At 39.5% G+C, this 21,963-nt stretch overlaps 1 long non-coding RNA gene across 1 annotated transcript in view; it reads left to right on the top strand.

Annotated features, from left to right (window-relative positions):
* Positions 1-751: 751 nt before the first annotated feature.
* Positions 752-21,963, top strand: part of LOC138241879 (uncharacterized) — a 31,440-nt gene continuing 10,228 nt past the window's right edge. The window contains exon 1 of the long non-coding RNA XR_011191154.1: positions 752-824. This is a non-coding gene — a long non-coding RNA (uncharacterized lncRNA). The remainder of the gene's footprint in view (positions 825-21,963) is intronic.

Genomic DNA, 21,963 nt, shown 5'->3' with positions numbered 1-21,963 from the left:
TCCTGATGCTTCTGGGATAAACTCGGGGTTGCTGCGACCCCCACTAGGAATAAGCGACTTGTGATAACAGATAGATTGATCCTTTTTTGCTTCGTGATGTACAGTACAAACGACTGGAACAAGCAGCCGCAGTCTGACATTACATGTATTATTAATATAATTTATTAATTTCTTGCTTTGTTTCTAAACAAAAATTGGCTATACTGTATATACACAATATATTATATACTGTATACATCTTTAATGTTTTATACACTTATGTATTTGCAGCTGCAAATGCAAAGAAGGGAGAAGTTATTCTGATGAGTGACGATAGACAGCAAATGGCCTATAACATGCGCTGTATTTGGAGGAAGGTGAACACAATTTATCATCTCCAGCTTAGAACAATTCCTCCAATTCTTCATTGTAGTTTATTATGATTGGCGACTGACGATTCCGGCTTCCCTAAAATTTACTTTACGCGATGTAAGTACATATACAGTACGGAGAGAAACAGGAGTCAGCTATCAACTCACTGTGTAACAGACTAGGATATTGCAGAACACAGACAAGTGGCAGGTACTGTACGAAACACTGTACATCTTGACTGCGTTCCGCGAGAGCGTGCTTAAGCAGTGAGATCAGTGACAGTATTGACTTTGAAAAATACACGAGAAAATGAATGACTTTCTTTAAGTGTTGTTTCGGTGCTTGTCGAGTCCTCACCTCCCCTTTGTTATCCATTGATCAGCCACCGTATAAGGTATTTCTGTGAGCAACCTCCTGGCTCTTTATTATAAACACGGGGAAGTTGGCGAATGAAGTTTGAAGACCTGTTCCGGGTAAGCTTTGCAAAAGACGGCGTTTCTATAAAGGTGTTTAAAGCCGAACCATTTCTGAGGCGATCGCCCTAATTCCAAGCATTTGTCGCCGCTAATTATTAAGGACAAGCCTCTTTATCGAACCAAGTTCTCTTATCGACATTAGGATGCATGAGTCGCGGCTGTTGTTTTAAACGCACTCATTAACCACACAAATCAGCCCCTGTTGACAGAGTGCTTTTGAATTAAGCGTCAGCCACGCAGTCTTAGGACAAGGAGCAATTTATAATGCCATTAGCAACACTTGCGGAGGTTACAGGCATCAAAATTGTTCAGCCCTAATTATTCTTAATGGATACAAGGAATAAACTGACGCGGGACAGCTTTTTCATTAGCTTTCAATCAAAGATGATGGCTGGTTGAAATGTACCGTGCGTGCAAGCAAGAATAAAAAAAATAATGATGTTTGCTTTTTTATATGAAAAAAGAAAAATGCTCTTAATGCCCAGTTCAACCTTTGTTTCCTAGTCTATAAATATTTTTTAATCCCCCCGCTGTAATTTAATTATAAAGGTATTTTAGGGCTTTTATAATAATAATAATAATAATAATAATAATAATAATAATAATAATAATAATAATAATATGAATATGAATAATATGGCTTTTATTGTCCATATTAATTATTAAATTAAGTAAAACAAAAGTTCTACCAGCTTTGTAATTTTTCCTCACGCCGTTTTTTCTAACTCCTGATTTAATTTCTAGCACAACACAACAATTTTAAATATTGTGTGGAATTTTAAAACTGGTTAAATTATATAAATCTATTATGCACTGGCTATTTTTTTAAACATGAGGTTTATGAGTCAAGTGATGCAACATTGTAAAATACTCTAAATATCAAGAAATAAACATTTGCAATAAAAAACCCTTTCTATTTTGGTACCATTAAGATGAGATACGATTTATAGTGCATTTCATTTATCTTAAGTAGGCGTAGTTAGAGTATGCAAAAGAACAAGTAATAGCTTTATTCCATGCTGAAAAGAGAAGAAAGAAAACAACCTTTCGGCTGTGGAGCCTTCTTCAGGTGTGCTGTTTTTAAAATTCTGCTCAAGAAAATTATACTTATCAATATTATTTCTGAATTCCCTTTAATGTTTGCTCCCTCAGACTTGTTGATGCGATTCGGGATTGCACAAGGACGTCAAGAGTTTCTGAATTGAAAACCTTCCTTAAAACAATAGAGGCTTCCAAGCTGCGCTCTTCTATATTTATACATGTTAATGCAATACATCTCATTCTCTAGATATATACAGCTTGAAACTGTTTCACTTCACCTTTGTGTACCGTCATTAGTAATAATGTAGCCCGATAAATTATTTATCGTGTGTATTCTGAAAATTCTTTTAAGTTGCCGGACGCCGGGCTCCAAAAGCGCTGCACCGTGCGTGCCTGCCACTCTGTTTAAAGGCCGGCATGCGACGCGCCTGTTTTTCCAATCGCTGCACATACGTTTAACTCCTCTTACCGGAATTTTATCATCCGTTTGATCTGTTCGCTGTGCCGGGTCTCTATAAGTCATCATTCAGTACAAATTAAAGCAACCTAAAAGCATTCCTGTGAATGCGGCACAATGAAACGCATCAACTGGATTAAGATGAAATGATTGCACTCTTACTGTTCACTTTTTTTTTGGGTTGTTTGCTTGCTTGGGTAAGCAACAATATGTTCAGAGGACCATGCAGACTCCACATAGAAGGCACTGAAGGTCTGAATTGAACGTAGCACTAAAGCTCCATGAGCCAAGAGCACTACTCACCCGACAGCTTTGCTGCTAATGTTGTGACTGTAGAAGCGGTACAAAACACAAGAGTTCTCCTGTTGTTCTGCATCAGCATTGACATTTTTTCAGCGAGCTGGCACAAGCCATTTCATTCAGGCTTGGGCTGCGTTATTCCCCTCTTTGGGAAATGGACATAAAAAAGCAGAAGGTGCAAAGATCATTCAGTTTAACTTCTGGGGCCTTTAGTACAGAGGCTGCTAACATAAGAAGTGAAACACCTTTGTTGAGGACTGGTATAATGCCAAACTATTGTATCTCTTGGTCATTTCTAGGATTACATTCACCATGTCTCTTAAAGGTCTTATGGCTGCTCTATGAAATAATTGTATTTGTCAACTCCTATGTGCTTACACAAGTTGTCCTTTGTCATTTTTGAAAAATTATATTGCGCTAGGAGTTTTGCCTAGCAGGGAAGCAATGAGTCCCATTGTAATTTATCCTGTTAAAGCTGTTGGCACTGTCAGGGGACTTAGCATGTTACTGCTAAAGCCCACTCTTTCCAGCCCCCATCAGCCCACCTGACCCTCCCTACCTCCCCAGATCAGAACTGTGTGTTCAGCCAGGGTGATCCCCTTAAAAATGTGAAGAACCAGGAAGATCCTCCAAAATAACACAGTGTGCCAAAACAAACAGGACCCAGCTATTAGAAATGCAACAGCAAGCAGTACTAACCGATAAATCAGAAGTAACACCTGCAAGTGCTGGAATCCACCATCCTAATTACCTATTTACATATTCCTCCTAGGAGTTTTCTGGAATGTGCCTGCTGTGGGCTAGCAGTTTACGGTCTCCACTAATGAGCAGCGAGCACAACCGGTCCTGCTAGATGCTCTGACTCAACCTTAGGGCTGCATATCCATTTTCTGTCCAAGATGTACTGTAGCTGTCAGGAGGAATTGCTACACTGGCCTGTGGTCTGCATTAGCTGGGAGATCATTCTGTCTTGGAGCAGGTCGAGTTCTCAGCTGGTACCACAGGACGTCAAAAAAGTAATCCTGTAGTGTGGGGAGTCTCTGTCCTGTGTTGGGCCTGGTGTCATTTTTGCTCTTTCACTGTAGGGCCAAAGAGGTGTCCAAAGTTGCTGTGCACCTGTCAGGACTCTTTTCACACTGAGTCATCCATGCCAAGAGGAGGACTGATACCATACAGTATCTCCATAAATGTTGCCATTCTGCTAAAAACTCATAGGGTTGCAGTACTAGATTAGATTCCCAACTTTGCCTTTTGATGAAGGTGTGTACTAGCTGCATACTGCACATTTTAAGGTTGTTTTACTTGAAAGTGCTTAATAAAAAAAAAGATAGTTTGGTTAATTGATCGATTACAGGCACTGATCTGAACCATTCCCTCTCATCATAGGTTTCTGTGCTTCCAGGTATGGCTCACCTGTAGTCACCTGTGTAGGCAGCCTATTTAAGACAAGACATTCATATTCTTGCTGTGCTTTGATCAAGAGAGACACCTTCTCTTCAAGACTACAGGAGACTAGGCAGCATAAGTGCAGACCTATAGTGTTTACAATAGTGGCAGGTGCCACTTGTATGATTGTGAGTGATATAGTACTTCTCTTCAGTTCCTGGCTATATTTTAACATGCTGTCTGTGCAATTGTTTATGACCTGGTTTTGTATGTTTTGAACTAGTAGTACAGAAGAACACGGGTGAATCTATCAATCTTCTGTAATATCATAATGGGTGATGTTCAATTTCATTTTCTAAGCTGTGCAATGGTTAGTATTGCTGCCTTACACCACTGGGGCCTTGAGTTCAGTTTCTGGGGTGCTATCTGCATATAGGTTTCCTCAGGTGCTCTGGTTTCCTCCCAAGGTCCAAAAACATACTGGTAAGTGAATTAGCCTCTGGGAAAATGGCCCTGGTGTAAGTGTGTGTGTTTGTCTGTGAGCCTGCCCTACGATGGACTGGTGTTCTGTCTGGGGTGTACACTGCCTTGCACCCATTACTTACTGGGATAGACTCCTCCATGACCGAAATTGGAAGAAGCAGGTAGAAAATGGATAGAAGGATAAAATACTAATAAGTCAGTGACCATTTGCATTTTTTGGATTGAAGTGACCGATCACACAGCAAAGGAAAATCAAAGAATGACAATGACTACAGAATTCCTAGAATGAGGTTACACCCTTCCTTGAGTTAATTCAGCATAAAGTCCATTAACAATGTGAGTCAGACACTGATGAGTAGGTGCAAAACCTCAAAGATGTGATAAGAGAGAACATAAAATATTTATAAAGCAGTCTTGGAGAAACGGGATTTTAATGCTTTGTGGAACAAGAACTTTGGTTGCAGAAGTCTTTAAATAAAAGGTTGTATATTACAAGAAAAAAAATCCTTTTGAATTTCATATGCTCTCCCCTGGCAAACTTTGATCATATGTTTCCTAGGATAAAAAAGCTAAATTGTGAGTGTTAACCATCTTTTACAAGTCATTAAGCCAGAGACATTATCCCAAGAAAAGTCCCTTAACGAGCCATGACATATGTTGAGGAGGTAGTTATCACCTAACATTAAGACATTGGAATTGTGTGATGAAATAGGACATTGTTCAGAGGGGATATATCAGTGCTAATTAGGGGATAATCTGCCGCACTTTTTCTCAACACCCTGAAGGAGATTTCATATATTAGCTAAATTAACCACAGTATAATTTGGCTGTTATTGCAGGCCCTGAGATAATCTGCTGAAGGGCCAATATGCCACATGCCCATGTATAGTCAGGAAAGGAATAAAGAGAGGAGAAAGCCCAACTCTGCATTTTTCAATAAGAAATGACAGGAGTGAAAGGTACAATGTCCAGCAGTACTGTACTTCCTCACTCACTGTTCCAGTCTTTATTACTTCATCTATTACTAGGTCAGAAGCACACAGATTCTGGTGATCTAACAGTGACCTGGCAGTATAATCATCTGCCTTGGCTACAGGGTAATTGCAGCTTCATACTAATTCAAAGCCTAATGGCAGAGGAAGTGAAGAGGGTGATCCGCACAGTATGTCTGCTGTCGTCAGCACATAAATACAAGTCAGCACAGATGCAAAGGCACAGCCTACATCAAAATAAAACTGTTTGTTAGTGAAACCATTTTACCAAAGATGTGCTTTTCCAAACCTTTTGGTCACACGACTCCTTTTTGGAAAATTACCAGCAGCAATCACACTTAAATACTTTGGTTGCAGAGATGGTTCCTGGTTCATTCCAATTGTATGACAGCGCCGCACCCTAATTAAGCATGAATTCCTCATCTGTACCTGCTGACAGATTTGTGCTTCAGTGGCAAAGTTATTGCATGGAGTTTGTGTTTTATCCTGTCCATATCTCCCCTCTTTCTTCCCTGTTCTAAACAGGATTTCTGTTCTGCATTTATATTAAACAGGTAAGTCAGGAATGTTCTGCTATATCCAAGCCATATACATTATTGTCTGCTGTCATTGAATTCATTGTGAGTTGCCTTGGGTCAAGACATCAGACATGAATAAAGAAGAATAATCACCATCATCTTCCTCTAAGATATTGTATGTGTAAACTACTGTTTGTGAAAATGATGCTAACATACTGCAGTTAGTCTGCAGAAGGTACTGAGATAAGGGGTGTGGCAGAGAAATACCTCCTATTTATGAATGGAGGTTGGTTTCTTTAAGGGCATCATTGTGGTGATCTAATGATCTAATACAGGAACAGAAAGTGTTTTAATTCTGAATGCTCCATCCTTGTATTCTTTTGTTCTCATTTGATGGGAAATTCAGCTTTCCCCTCTCTCTTAAAAATTGCAAGATATAAATTGATCGCAATTGTGGATGAATTGAACTGCTCTAATTCTAGACAAAAAACACAAATCCATATTCTTACATCTAGGGTTAAATCCTGCACTTCCAGAAGGAGTACTATCAGGTGATAGTGTGGAAAAGAAAGATATCAGAGTAAAAGGTAGGATTCTTAGAGAGCACTTCTTGCCAGATCAAATACACTGATAAAACACATGAAGGTGTAGAAACAGGACTTCTTAATAAGGCAGTCCTCTGATCCAATCCAGCAGTCTGCTTTTCAAAGCTACCGGCAACTTAATTATTAAATTGAACTGAGGTATAATCAATTTCAAACCCAAAGTTTAATCAATAGATAGGTTTATTTATTTGGAACTGCTAATGCAGAACATGTTTTCACACAAGAGTACACTCAAAGACCCATTGGATTGGAACTGTGGTATGGCAATCTTTTAGGCTACACAAGGAAAATAAATTATTGCTGACTTATTATAGCCCTTTCACAAACAATTGTCAGGTTATATCCCACTGTCCAAAAACATCCTGGTAGTTTAATTGTCTTCTGGGGAATTTGGCCCTGGTGTGAGTGCATGTGCTGTATTTGTGCCTGTGTGTGGCTTGGAATACAGTAGACTGACATCCCATTCCAGGTGTACCCTGCCTTGCACTCATTTATAGGAGACAGCAGCTAGGAAATGGCTGGATGGATTGAGCAGGAAAGCATTGGGTCACAAACTTCAGTGACCTACAGAGCTCATAGATCTAATGTGACACTGCAAGACATGAATATTGCTGCATTTCTTAGATTATCTGATATCTGACATCACATGATAATTGACAGGAACTGGAAATGATCTAGAAAACCTTTAAATAAAACTGCCAGCTGGAAATCACCAGTTAAGGTACACCTGGGAATTGGCCTTCAACCCTGCACAGATGCCCCAAGATTTACAAATGCAGGAAAGCAGCAGTACAGTGTTTCAAAACCTGGGTAAAGATGTTTTTCCGAAGAAAATATGTGGACACACTAACATGCTAAAATAAGGACAGTTATGGAAAAAGTGGGATATGATGTTTTTAACATATATCAAATATTGTTTTGAAAATATTGGATAAGCAGTTCTAGTACAGCTGCCTCTGTCTATGCCTAGTGTATTAGCAGTTCATTCCGTTTTTATTGCATTTTTATTTCAGCTGTTCACAAAGTTAATTGCAGCAAGGTGTTTTACATTTCTGAAAGAGGAGTAAATCTGCTCAAGTTTCTGAAAGCTTTCATATAGAGGTGAAAGCTTTAAGTGACCTTGTGATCCAGAACTAGGCTCTTCAAGGCTTTTTACTTTAATAAAGTAACCTTAATAAAGTTATTAAAGTAACTTACTAATTTTACTAATAAAGAAAACAGAGCTTTAAAGAAGTCATTTATAATCTTTATTACTTTTGAAGATACGGCCTTATAAATCAGGGCATTTACAGGAACAAAATGGCTTGAATAAAAACTTTATCTTGGGAATTAACCTCAAAAGTGCAGGTCATGCATAGTGGCTTTTTGCAGGCTTGTGAGATGAAATTAAGGACAGTACCACGTACCTTATAGGTACCTTACAATGGCTAAAACCAATAGCAGTGTACCTACTGTAATGGTACTTTACTTACTGATTAGGTGTGGGCCTGCATTACTAACACCATGGGCACAAAATCTAAGAAGACGTCCCCACACGGACAGGAACTTCTGATAAAAGACATATCCCCAGCAGCAGAGTATATTGTTTTCAAAGAAAAATAAAAAACAAAGTGTTTGCTTTGGATTAGTTTTCACCTCATGCGGATTTTCGTTTGGTGCCGTAAATCTGTTCAATAGTGAACAAAAAAGGAATGAGAGACAAGGGCCCACGAAGAGAGGGACGCAAACATGCGTCCGTGTGTGTGTAGGTGTGTGTGAAAGGGGAGTGGGGGTGGGGCAGGAAAGGAGGGGGGGTCTCTGTAAAATGAGAAAAGGAGTCTGCAGATTTTATCCAATAGCCCGTGACCTCACCGCAATCCCTACTGCTTACTGGACCAAGAGAACACATTCTTGTGCCTGAGAGATTTACAGTTTTGGACAGCTTAGAATCATGCCCCCGAGCGCCTCGATCCAATCAGAATAAATTACTATCTCCGGATGTAAAGTGCCATGACTTTCTGTCACAATATACGAGTCTTGTGGCGTGAAGAAACTACAGTTCACACACTTACTGTTGTGTGGCCCTAACGTTAGCACCAAACTGTTCATCAGCTCATTTTCTTCCTTTTAGTCAGTCCAAGGTTCCAGGACCTTAATGATGCCACTGTACAGAATATTGGCTTTTTAGTCTGTGCTACGAGAACAACATAGCCCATCTGATGGGGAAAAGCACTGATTCTAACCTTCTGGATTGAAAATGACTCACGTGTTTGTTGTTTAATATCTTATTTCTAGTGCTAAATGTCTATATATCACAAAATCTAAGTATATACTGCTTATTAACTTTATATAGTAGTTATCTTAGTATCAGAACATTAAAATGGAATAGTTAGATACTATAAACAGGTTCAAATTGTGAAATCCACAGAACTTTTGTGAAATTTCCCAAAGTTCCAATTCCTGAAAATAAAAAGTAGATTTCAGGGAGACATGACAATAAAACGGCATGTGGACAAGGAATCTTTCTCAAATAGCAACAGATCTTTAAGCTATGTCAATAGTATGTGAAACCAGACACATTCTATAGCTTTCTGTTGGTTTATTCCATTAGTACACAGTTGAGCTTTTAAATTCACCACTTTAAAGATTCTGATTTTGAAATGATTAAAATTTAAAAGGCCAGAGAAGTGTGAGGGAGCCGAAGATGAAGTGAAAAAACAACAACAACAAAGTGGTTTCAAGTTTCTTTTTGAGAAATTTCATGAAAAGAACATTGTCCCTAAACGATAATTGGTAAAGTGCAGTATGGTGAGATGGAGATGAGATGGTGAGATGGTCTTCTAATTAACAGCATGTTTATGCTTGTGAGCAGTCTGTAAAATAAGGCAATTAGGCAGGACTAAAGGACACTAGTAAGTAGTAATTAATACACTATTAATACACATCTGATTGATTTAAAGTAATTAACCATCCATGAATGTGATTCATAAGCCCTGGAGTATTACTAAATGTGCTAAATGCACACAATAACATAGCATAATAACCATCAAACAAGATATGAAGAATTTCAATCACATGGCCATTCTTCCTAATTTAATCTCACAAAGTGTAAGACAAAAATGTTCCGTAATATTATCAGTAACTGCATGCATCTTTAAAAAAAGTTGTTTCACAATAAATACTGCATGTTCAAAAGCAGAGATTTTCTTGTGCCTATTTGTACGAATTTCATGAATGCCGAAGTTGCCTATTTATTTTGTAAGAGCAAACTTGAAGGATGTGAAACTCCCAAATGATTTACAAAAGGAATTTTTTTTTTATTATTATTTTTGGTGACTCTGGGCTATTGTCCCTCAGAGAAAAGCTGAAGCAGTCCATGAGTGACATGTTCCAAGATATAAATTTGCACTCAGAGCTTGCCTGTGTTAGCTCTTTGTGAGTCCTAATTCCCTACTTAGTGTACATCTGTAAGCCCTGGCTGTATTGTAGTCATGAGGCCTGACAGCCGGCACCAGAGGCTAGTTGTTCGTACCATGTTGGGCTCTTTTCTCACAGAACAGAAACTCCTTCTTGACAGGGTTCCACTACTTCCTGCCGCGTAATTTAACACTGTGTTAAGCTGCCAGACTCTGAGGACCATACCCAACATGCAGCTGACAGCATTATTTTATTCATTCTGTCCTAAATGAGCAAATCTGCTTCAAAATAGGTATTGTGTCCCACCAATGTAAGCTGTAGCAAAAAAAGCTGTAGCTGCGTCTGTGTCTCTCAATTTTTTTGTGTTGCAGCATCAGGTTTGTCGTGTAAAACTACACACCGGCCCTACTAACACCTAATGAAAATTGAAACATAATGTGGATCAGCTTGACAACACAACAGACAACTGGAAAGTTACAAAATAGTGTCTTTATTTGCTTTGTCCAATATTATGCTTGCAAAAAAAAATAAAGACCATTCTTAGTTAATATTATATTGTTGTTTAGATAGGCTTTCTTCATTAAATAACTAGAAAGGCTTATTATTTCCCATTGCTTGTCAACTTGAGTGACGGTTATTGATCACTGGAATCAGTCTAAATTGACATGAAAATTAGTAATTAAAAGCAAATGAACAGGAGTCTACCATGTGGTATTTCCAAGTTACAGTAGGCCCACAAGTTGAGCCCTGGGTCTAAACATGACCAATTCGAGTCCTGTAGTCCATACATCAGCAGTTTAAGTCCTTTTGTCCAGATTTCCCCAGTGTCGGCTGACATTGACCACGGTTTTCAAGTGATGACATTCAGTTCATCCTTGACATTCACTTGGCAAGATTGTCAATGAGGACCACACAACTATTATAAGTTCCTGTTTGCCCCTTGGGAGTTCAAGCTTTAAAAGCCAACAGTTTAAAGTCTGCATGTTGCTGGTCACATAAGGGCAGTAGTAAAGATATAAAATGTGGATAGAAGAAAAAAGCAGAGAGCAATAAAAATAGCTAGGACACCACACACCACCACAAAATGTAAATTTTAAGATCAAATCTTTAAAATAAAAATTAAATATAAAATTAAGATATACTCTAAAGTTATGTTTTAATTTCACAGAACTTTATTGTACTGACATACTGCCTTATGGTAATTTTTGGAGTTACTGTCCTTTAGATCAGTAAAGTTTTGAAACTGATTCCATGTTAATTTAATTCAGTTTAATGCAGTTCAAGGGGGCCTTAAAACCGTGTCCTGGATTATGGTGTCACCAAATAATACAGTCATCCATTTTCTCACCATTTTAACCAACACAGGGTCTCAGGGGAGACGAACCCTATCCCAGAAAGCAACTGATGCAAGGCAGGATACACTCTGGATGGGACACCAGTCCACCACAGGGCACACATAGACACAAACACACACACACACACTCACACCAGGGCATGTGTTTTCCTAGAAGCCAATTAACCTACCAATATCTCTTTGGATTTGGGGAGGAAATTGGAGCACCTGGAGTAAACCCACGTAAACATGGGAAAACATACAAATTCCATAGAAGCTGTGCTAACCAAAGAGGCTGCAATGCTAACCTCAGTGCCACCTGATAATAATAATATATATATATATTGCTGCATTTGTTATGAACAAATGTGTAAGCAGAAGTAAAATCTTAAGAATTTGATATGATGAAAATATACTTTCCATTCTTAAATTCTTATTTTGAGTATGTTGATCGTAAATTGGCCTGGTTTATTTTACTATAAGTATTATATATGTATATACTTCAGAAGTATATTTGAAATGTACAGAATGGTTACCAAGTACATTGTGAACATACTGAAAATATATCTGGAATTTACATGTAAAGTGTAAAATAATACAAATAGTACACACTGAGCTCTTGAACCATCAACTGACTACATAGTGCATCAGTTAAACCTGATATATTATTACCTGATATAGCATATTATTAGTAAAACTGTCTACATTCTCCCAAATACTGCCCTGTATCTAATAATCACATCATTAGAACACCTCTATAAAGTAATTTCTAAATTTAGTCTTAGTACTTTGACATTACCAGAGATGTGAGAGTGTGATCTTCATTCACGGGTTGGGTATTATCATCCTGATTGTTGAAGTTTGATGTCAGTCTTGCAGAAAAAAACAACTCATATTGTTAGCCACTTGGACAAGGAGCAGGAGGCATTTTTGGAACCGATTTCTGGAACAACATTGATTGATGTGTAAAGCAGAGTCCATCCTTTTTCAATGCAGTTTCTTACCACTTCTGTTGGTAGGTGTTGGATCTCATCCATATGACTCATGGATGATCAGTGGTGAGCACGCGTGTGCTGTGCTTACACAGAGTAACCAAGGTGCTGTGATATACTGACCTCAGATAACTGTAGATAAAATGTAGATAAAAGTATTATTACTGAAAATGGGTGTTCAATTGATTTGCAGCTAGCTTTGGGGAAGGACTCCAGCTACTTGGCCAAAAAGACTTTGTTGTTCTAAGCACATTCCCAAGAAATACTTTTTAGCAGACTTTTAGGAGAAAGCATTCATCCTAGAACAAAATTCTCAGTCTGGCTGTGATTACTGATTTGACCAGAGGGTCAAAGAGGGCACCTTTCACTTTGTTTTAGCTTTAGAATACACTGATGCTTCTCTCCAGGTTTTAAACCATATCTGTAGAAAGTGTTTTCACAACGGAAGTGGTAACATTAAATATCAGTGTCCATGAATTTCTAAGAACATGCTTTGACTAATATTAATGAATATCTCAGATACTGTACATCTTCTGATATTACCCACCATAAACCCCCAGTTCAAAATCACCTTTTGTTTAACTCTTTCTCTTTACTCTTGTATATGTGATAATTCTTTGCATTAGCATAGAACTTCCATCCATCCATTTTCTAACCACTTTCCCACATCATGGTCACTGGAGAGATGAAGCCTATTCTGGCAAACAATGGGTGCAAGGCTAGGTACACCCTGGATGGGACACCAGTCACACACAGACATTAGTTCAGGTGGGTAGCACACAGACAATATCCTACCAGTCTGTCTTTGGACTGTGGGAGGAAACTGGTCATGGCAATATACTAACTGTATGTAGCCCAAGTGCTAGAGGCAGAAATATTAGCATAGAACTTCAACACACATCAGAGTGATTCATGGTAGCCATTATGTGCCAGTAGCCTCACAACACTGTGAACCAGATGGTGAAGTGCAAAACTACTTCAGCAGTTGAATTAAGATGAAATTTCAACAGGCCAGGTTGTGCAGACCCAGAGTGTAAACCAGGATACATACAGAGTAGCATTCAGTGCAATGGGATCTTTGCACTGTACACGCATTCACAATACTGGGGTAATGGATATTAAATCCCGGTTCAGATGTAATAGTGCCACCTACTGATCCACAAACAGATGCAGCCTCTAATTGTACTTGGACCGTTCCCATCCCAGAACTGAGAAGGCTGATCCTTGGTTAGATTCTGAGATTTATTTGAGACGCTATGATTCCAAGATTTAACTCAAACTTTCAGTTTCCTGGAATAACGGCTGGCACAAAACAAAACGAATTGCAGAAACACTTGCCGTCTTTAAAATACAGCTGGGCGATTTCTTGAATTGGCTGACTGAAACTTATTCAGTTGCAGATTTCAGTAAGTGCACATTAGCTGTTCCTCGAAGAACTACGCGATCTTAAGCAACAGCAGCTCTTTTTAGAATCGTGGTTGCAGAACATCCTGAAATTGGGGTGATTTTGAGTCGAGCCCCCAGACAAGCAATCAAATTTATTGCTCTGACAATACTTTCTTTGTATGACAAAAAGAGGGAGTAAATTCTCAATTATGCCTTGAAGCTACCAGCCCATCTTATCTGCGGCATCAAAAATCCTGTATGAGGCCTGGTTTTCAGACAGCCTTTCACTTATCTCTAGTGTTTCTTGTTTCCCCTTCACCAGGCTTTGCCCGCTATTTATTTTCCTCCTGTTAAAGACACCTTTTACAATGTGGAGCTGCGAGCTAAGTGCCTCCCCCTTCGCTGTCGCTCTCACACAGTGAAGGGGGCACCTTCTGGCCCTTCTCTGTCCTGTCTCAGCGTACAGCTTTCACTTCCTCTGTGGCCGAACAGCGGGGGACTTTATACACTCCCAGGGGTAGAAAAAAAGGACAAAAGCTGTCCTTTGTTTCGGGCAGACAGTACAAGATCACATTACCATGGCAGCGCCAGCCATTTCCTCTCTCTATGGGCAGGGGTTCAACTTTGTCCAAGCTTTGTTCTCTGGGAAGGTCTGAGCTACAGTTTGCGCTGGTTACGTGTGGGGTCAGAGGTTAATAGAAGCAAAAACAATTGTATTGCCTGAGAAATAGCAAACAATTGTCATGGTTTACTCTTTTTTATTGTTCAGGTCTAACGTTGTTGACAGAGGGCTCATCAATAGCCCCACCAATTGGGCCATCATTTATAACTATTTACAGGGTTAATTGCCATTTTATTTGCTTGTATTTAACACCCACTAAATTTACATGAAAACAAGCATCAGCCCTGAGTAATGAAGTAATAAAGTCTCACAGTTTAACAAGGGATCCTGCCCTCAGAAATGAAAGCAATCAGCCGATTGTTACAACTAATTGGGACAATGTACACAGTGCATAATTACTCTGGTTAGATACAGTATCTTACCTGGGTCCTTGGTGGGCAATGCAGAGAAACCAAGAATTTGTTTCTTTCAATAAATGAATCAAAACAAAGCATTTGAAATCTGGATAGACACTCCCAAATGCATTTTCTAGTGCTTCATAGTTACTTGGATATAATTTGTTTTTAAGAAACACACTTTTTATATGTAGTGCACCTTTATAAGAAAAACTGACATACAAGTACCATTCAGAACACAAAACTCCTAGCTGTGCATCGGGTAAATATAAATCTCTGCATTTGTGCAGCAACGCTTTTAGAGTTTGCTGTTCTGGTGTTATGTCAGCGTCACCTTAATAATGGATATGTAAACAGTATATAATTCTCCAATAATCATACAATAATGTATGAACACACAAGATAAGGCTTTTTTCTCACCGTCTTAGCACACAGAAGCCTAAGAGAAGGCCTCGGTAGGAAGCACAGAGGGAAATAGGATGGAGACCTTTGGAAGGGGCAGTGGGGGTGGGGTGGTGCTGGGTCCGTCGGCCAGCCTTGGTTCGCAGTGCTCAAGAGGGAAAAATGGGAGACGCTGTGCCATTCACTGAGGGCACCCATCGGCTGGATGATCACAGAGCAGCCTTGACAAACAAGGTCGAGACGCAGCGCCTGCAGGGCTTGGGGACGGAGGGTGGGGGGAGGGGCCGGGAGAGGAGCAAAATAAATAAATAAGCCCCGCTTGGGGGGGGGGGGGGGGAGGGTGAGCCCCCCCAGTCTCGTGTTCCAATCTCCCTCGTTACGACGTCGCCTAACAGAACCAGCAATAGAACTCTCTCCTAAATATCAAACTCTATTGCGTTCAGTCCTTGCTTCCATACTCCAGCACAGGTCTTCGCTTCTTGTTGTAAAGATAATTACTACAGATCTCACCTCCACCTTCCCTCAATATGCCCTCCATCCTACGGGATCACTTACTAACAAGTGCAGCACACACAAGGTAGGACAGGCGCTGTATCAGGTGGGAATCTGTTTCTGCTTGTATTCTAGACACAAAGGCATTTAAACAAACATAGCAAGACGAGCGGAATCCAGCACTGTGTTCATTTCTATTGCCATTGAACTCTTGCACTGAAAACAGTTAAGAGTGGTCTAATCAAGCCACAGCTCAATTAAAGGGTTCAATTAACATAAATAATTAATCGGCCTGTTGGAAAGACTGCAAGGCACAGGAGTGCTCCAGTACCGAGAACAGAACAGCTCTCCGTACGGGAATAAGACTCCAGGAGACAGTGATTAAGGGTTACTTCGAAAGGGCAACTTACTAAAAAGTTTGTCTTAAAAGACAGAATTCTGAAATCTCGACATTTCTTTTCCTCCCATTTTTAAGAAAATGTAGTCAGACTGACGTTCAAAAAAGAGAATGTCCTCTAGACGCTACAGAATGAATTGTGGGAATGCCATAATGTTCTAAACTGTCAGCTGCTAATGGTTGCTAACTTTGACTTCATAAATTCAGAAATTAGAATGAGGTCTGTTTAGAAAAACATTTTTGTCTGTTAATATTCACATTCCTATAATTCTTGGTATACTGGATACATATTGATGGGTGTTCAAAACACAACAGATTCTATTAGTTTCTCTTTTGTTGCTTTTTTGATTTGCATTCAAGTAATATTATTTGTGTATCTGTGAATTGTGTTTTTAAGCAGTGGAATAACAGTTTCTAAAATGTTTTAACCATTCAGATCATAGCTGATGCAAACATTTTCTCCTCTTTTTCTAGCTATGTATAGAACTATGTATATTTAGACACAAACAGTACACACACAGCCACAAATACTGCATATTTGAATACTATGGACATCATGAGACCATTTCTGTGAATTTCTGGCACCCACAGCTGTTAAAGGCACATGCAGAAGTCAGACAGGGGAGCAAAAGAAAACAGCTCAGTGTCTCCCTATGCAATGAAGCGGAACAAAACCAGGGACAATTGAACAGCCCCGCCTGAGCCCGCTATGCCGGTATTCACACACATTCACACACAGGGAGCGAGCTGTGCTGGAGTTTGAGGACTTCCTCTCCGAATCGAATGTGTGTAGCAGGTGATCTGGCTGGCGCGGAAGAAACTTCTTCTCTCCGCAACGAAACAAAAGGAAAGGAGCGAGCTGTAACCCTGGCCGGCCCTCTCTCCATTTTCTTGCGGCCTGGCCATCTTTTTGCCCTCCCTCCTGCGGCGAGGTGGTCAGGGGGCTGCGTGGGGACTGTGTCCGCACACCCCTTTCTCCTGCCTAATTCACGACTCGCGGCAGATTTGTTGGAGTCAGCAGGAAATAAAAAAAAGCCGGTCTATCGATTAGCCTTCAGCACCCACGTGGGTCACTCTCATCGATTAGGTGTAAGTTGCTTGGTCCTTTTGCTCCTCCCGGTGTCTTTTGTCAGGGATGTGAGCGATACAATGGCAGGCCTGCTGGGGAGGGTGGACAGGAGTGTGGTGGGGGGAGCACTGGGGGGGGGAATGCGAATGAAATGAGAAGTCTCAATGACAAAGGGTCGGGACAGCTGGGCTTAATTCTGCAACCAAGGGGAGTGGAGATAATCTGCTAAAGCCAAGAATAGAGAGGTTCAGCATGCCTCCCACCCTAGAAGGGGCTAAAAGCAAATTTGCACATAAATAAGGAGCCAACTTTTCTTTGAACCAGGAGGTCAGAGGTTTCTTCAGCTGCTGACTGGCCACAAGAACACGGTTCATCATTTTATGCCCTGATAATTTCTGGGAGGTTTTGAAAGTAAACAAAGATATTTTTCCCCCTCCAACCTCAAAGAAGCTCTTTTTCAATGTTTTCTCTGACTCAAAGGACCTGTTTTTAGTCTTTGTTCTTCCTCCAGTTGGCTAGGAAGATATTATCATGAAAGAAACACTCAGAACTCAAAACGGCACCTAAAAAGTCTTCATATGTAGCTTTTATATGTGCATTTATATACAGTTTATGTGTGTTTAACCGGCATAGTTAGGAGCTTTATTCTAGGAACTTCTAAATAAAATGTAATTCAGTTATTGCAGTTTCCCGCAATGTTCTGCTTAGTGCCATATTCAGCTGATAACACTGATCTGAGGGAAACCCGAAAAAGCATTGAGCCTTTGTTCAAAGTTCATTGAGCCTGAAATTTAGGATGTCATCACACATTTTTAAAATCAATTCTCAAGTGAAAAATTAAGTTGTGAAAACAGAGTGCTGCATGTAAAGAAAATTAAGTGATTTGAAACATTAAAAGATTACTGAGCTAGCCAAGCCAAATCGAAGAATAATCTCATTGAGTCACTACCAAGCCTTGGTGATCTCAAAGAATATGGGCCAGGACAAAATTGAGACTGCATTACTCTTGCAGCTAGAAAAATAAACAGTGTTGTGTGGTTACATGGAACTGTTATCAGGACAGGAGTTCCGGTTGAAAATACAAGCATGGTATAAAGAAAATCAGATTTTTCTGCATTTGTTTGTAGGATTTCTTTTGTTTAATTATATACTTAAAATATCACCAGTGAGTGCTTTTGATTTACAGGCTCTGCTCCGTGGCTGAAATTGAACTCGGATTAGACTTAGCAGGTGATATTGATCACTCTTGAAAGTTATGAACAAATTGTCATTTCCCTTTCTTGAATAGCTCAATAACTATTGACTGCAATGAAAAGCACATGCAAATGCAGAAGAGCCTTAAGAGAAGAGGAGAAAAGCAATGAGGAAGCGCACACACTTACAGTACACACACAATGATCAGTCTTACAGTAATGACATTACTGGGGGGGGGTGAAGAGGGAGAATATAAGAATGTGGTAAACCGCAGAAACATGTCATTAGAACGCAAACAAAACAATGTTGATCAAGTCAGAGTAGCTTGAGGAGGAATGTGTGGTGCCTCTGCTCTACAAATCCACATGCAGCGTAAACCACATCTGAAAGCATCTTGACAGCCATGGAGTGCCAGACTGTGAATAGCTACTGTAGATTACAGCGCTATACAAACAGGAGATGAAGGAGTTCTCTCGTGTTTAATCCTTGTTCATCCACATTTCATGTTTGTGGCTCCTACCACGCTTATCAGAATTTCATGCCGCAAACTTGGATAAACCTCTGATGCACTAAAGGGATAATATGATCGGGAAATGGAAGTGGAACCTTCACTCGTTTCCATTCCCAGTCAAACCTCATCGGCTTTCTGAGGCGCCGCAGTCAGGAGAATCCCCACTGGCTTCAGTCACACTCTCTGCAATCTGGGAGAGCAAATATTGTACATGGTGGCTCAGAAGAAAGGCACGAGTGGGAGAGAAAGGGAGAGGAAGGCTGTCAGTAAATTGCAGTGAAGTACTGAGGAAGCCTGCAGGAAGGAACTCCAAAGCTGAATCAAAGCCATGTTTTTTTTTTCAAAGCTCTCTCCAGCTCCTTCTTAAAGGCCTGTATATAGGCGTTACTTTAGGAACCCTAGTGCAAATTTATAAATAGGGCATAGGACCACATTCTTTAAAACAGACCTACACCACTGTAACATAAAAACTTAGAATGTTTTTATTTGCATTTTGTAAAGGACAGGCTGTCCTCTAGAAGCTCAATAAAAAGAAAATAGATGAATAAGGACAGAACACCGGAAATGTACTATATATTAAAAATCACAAGATATATAATGCCAATTAAGTGCAAATGAAGAGACTTACATATAGTATCTCTTCAAAGTTCAGTTAAAGAAAATGTAGAGTACATTTCAATTTAAAATTCAGGTAGAAAAGGTCTGTTTTGGTAGTATTTTAGAACCCTGACCTGAATCAATCAAGACTTTTTTTTAAGACTGCACTTTACATTTCCCAGACTCATACTGAATATTGATCATGTATAAAGAACAGCAAAGCAGAACCAACTACAGACGAATAATTTTTACTTCTATTAGGTTCTTCATTATAGAAACAATAAATTAGAGGATCATCTGGAGATAGGGGCAGCCCTGTTTGTTTCAGTGTTGGATTCCTGCAAGTTTTAGAAACACTCTTAGTACAAACTTTGGTCTATGCAGACCTTTACAATGTCATGACTGATATACAAATGTCTAGTAATCTTAAATTGTCAAAGAAAATCTGGTATCAAAAGTATGATTTTGAAAATGTTTCTATCAGAGAAGATGCAGTGAGCCTCACGTCGTGCTAAATTTGCATGAAACACTGCTGATGGTTTGAACTTTGAAGAGATGAGGAGTCTTTGTGAGAAAAGTCTGGCATTTTGTTAGATCAAGGTTTTTTTTCCCTCTCTTCAGGCTGGCATGAAATGAAAAGTGTTTCTGTGCTTCGTTTTTTTTTTAATTCAAAGAACCAAAACAGACACCTGGTTGTGTCTACTGTGTTACACTTGACCTTCTCCCCATTACTGAAGCCTACACTGCTCGGTAATGTTCTGAGTAGTCAAGCATATAAATAAAGGTGAAATGAAATGACTGCCTCCGACTTGACAGAAGTGCTGAACCAAGAAGAACACCTTGAAGGGCATGTTAACTGTCAATAGAGTTTTGTGTAAGCCTCTTCAATTAACATAAAACAAAACATCGTTCCTGTTTTGTACTTCTCTAAAACATGAGTTCAGAATAGGGCCTCTCCGACAGAGCGACTGGTTTCTCCACATTGTACGGTCATTAATGTCTTTTCAACCCTAATTCTGAGGGAGGTAAGACACAATTTAATAGCAGTGCTCGTCGTTGGGTTTCACAGGCTCGTAGAGAACTAATTTAAGTGAGAGCGTAATTCACACAGAGATAAAAAAAAACAGCACAGAGAATTGCTTCACCTTCAAAACTTTATGCAGATACACACATAATAATCTTTCCGTGGATGCTAAAATGAATTTTAGCAATGCAAAATAACAGTGTCTATAAGATGTTTAAGGCTACATCAGACAAAAAAAACTGTATATTAAACAGACTCCTTTATGTTTATTCTGCCATTTTCATATTAAAAATGAATTTTTATAAGCATACCTTTTCCAGAAATGGTACCCTATTGAATTATTATATAATTAAACCTCATAGTGCATTTTGGCACCTGTATATATTCTTTTGCTTTGGTCTTTTAACTGGCCTTGCACTAGTAGTCAAGAGGCTCTGCTCTCCTGGGCTGCTATCTGTGTGGCGTTTGTACATGGTACGTTCTCCCAGGGTTCGTGTGGGTTTTCTTCAGGTGCTCCCACAAATCAAAGAAATACTGGTAGGTTAATTGGCTTCTGGGAAGATTGGCCCTGGTGTGAGAGTGTGTCTGTGTCTGTGTGTGCCCTCTGATAAGTTGTTGCCCGGGGTGTACCCTGCCATGTGGCTATTGCTGGCTGGGATAGGTTCCACCTGCCCCACAACCCTGAATTGGATGAAGCAGTTAGAAAATATCTGAATAGACACTCCACTGGGTATAACTTCCAGTCCTGAATCAGTAAAGACCTGGAAATAGTGGTAATAGTGGTAGAATAATTAGCTGAAAAATTAATTCAGAGTCATTAAAAGTCTAGGGTTAAATGAATACCTAAAGACAAAGTGGCCCCACTGCACCAGGAGCAGTCTAATACTCTACCTGTATTAAATAGTGACCCCCCCCCCCCCCTAAAACCACTATAAAAATCAACAAACTATAAGTTGTAAGGTGAGAGGTGGGAATTCTGGTGGCTTTTGGAAAGAATATTGTTGTCACTTAGAATCCTGTTCATTGGTGACCATGACAAAAAGCAGGGTACACTGAATCTTCCCTCACACATTACCCATGTGAAATATTAGCATGCTAGTGCCCTCTGCTCTGCTGGAATGATTACCAATCATTTAGGTTAATTGGGGTTTCAAAAAACTGAACCTGAACGATTTATAACCTCAAATTCACTATACCTGTTCTGTGCAGTTCTTAATTATGCATCACAATTACTGAGTAATTCAATAGGACTGCACTCATCTTTGGTCTTAATGTCACCTGAAAAAAGCAGACATGATTTAATTGAGCCAGTGTTAGTCTCTTTAAGTTTACAGTGTATTTATTACCCATGTTGCATTATGAAATAGTTTTGATCATGTAAAATTTCATGTGAAGTCATGACTTTGCTCAACTGTTTTTGCTCATTTCACCAGAAAGCAAAGATCACTAAAAGCCTACCAGCATCAATAATTGATGTGTTATTTTTTGCAGTAATATGAGCAATTAATTCATTGAGAATAGTAATTAGAAACATTATTAACTAA

Source organism: Lepisosteus oculatus, chromosome 11, assembly GCF_040954835.1.
Source record: "Lepisosteus oculatus isolate fLepOcu1 chromosome 11, fLepOcu1.hap2, whole genome shotgun sequence".
Lineage (NCBI taxonomy): Eukaryota > Metazoa > Chordata > Actinopteri > Semionotiformes > Lepisosteidae > Lepisosteus > Lepisosteus oculatus.
This window is presented reverse-complemented; position numbering and strand designations above follow the sequence as displayed.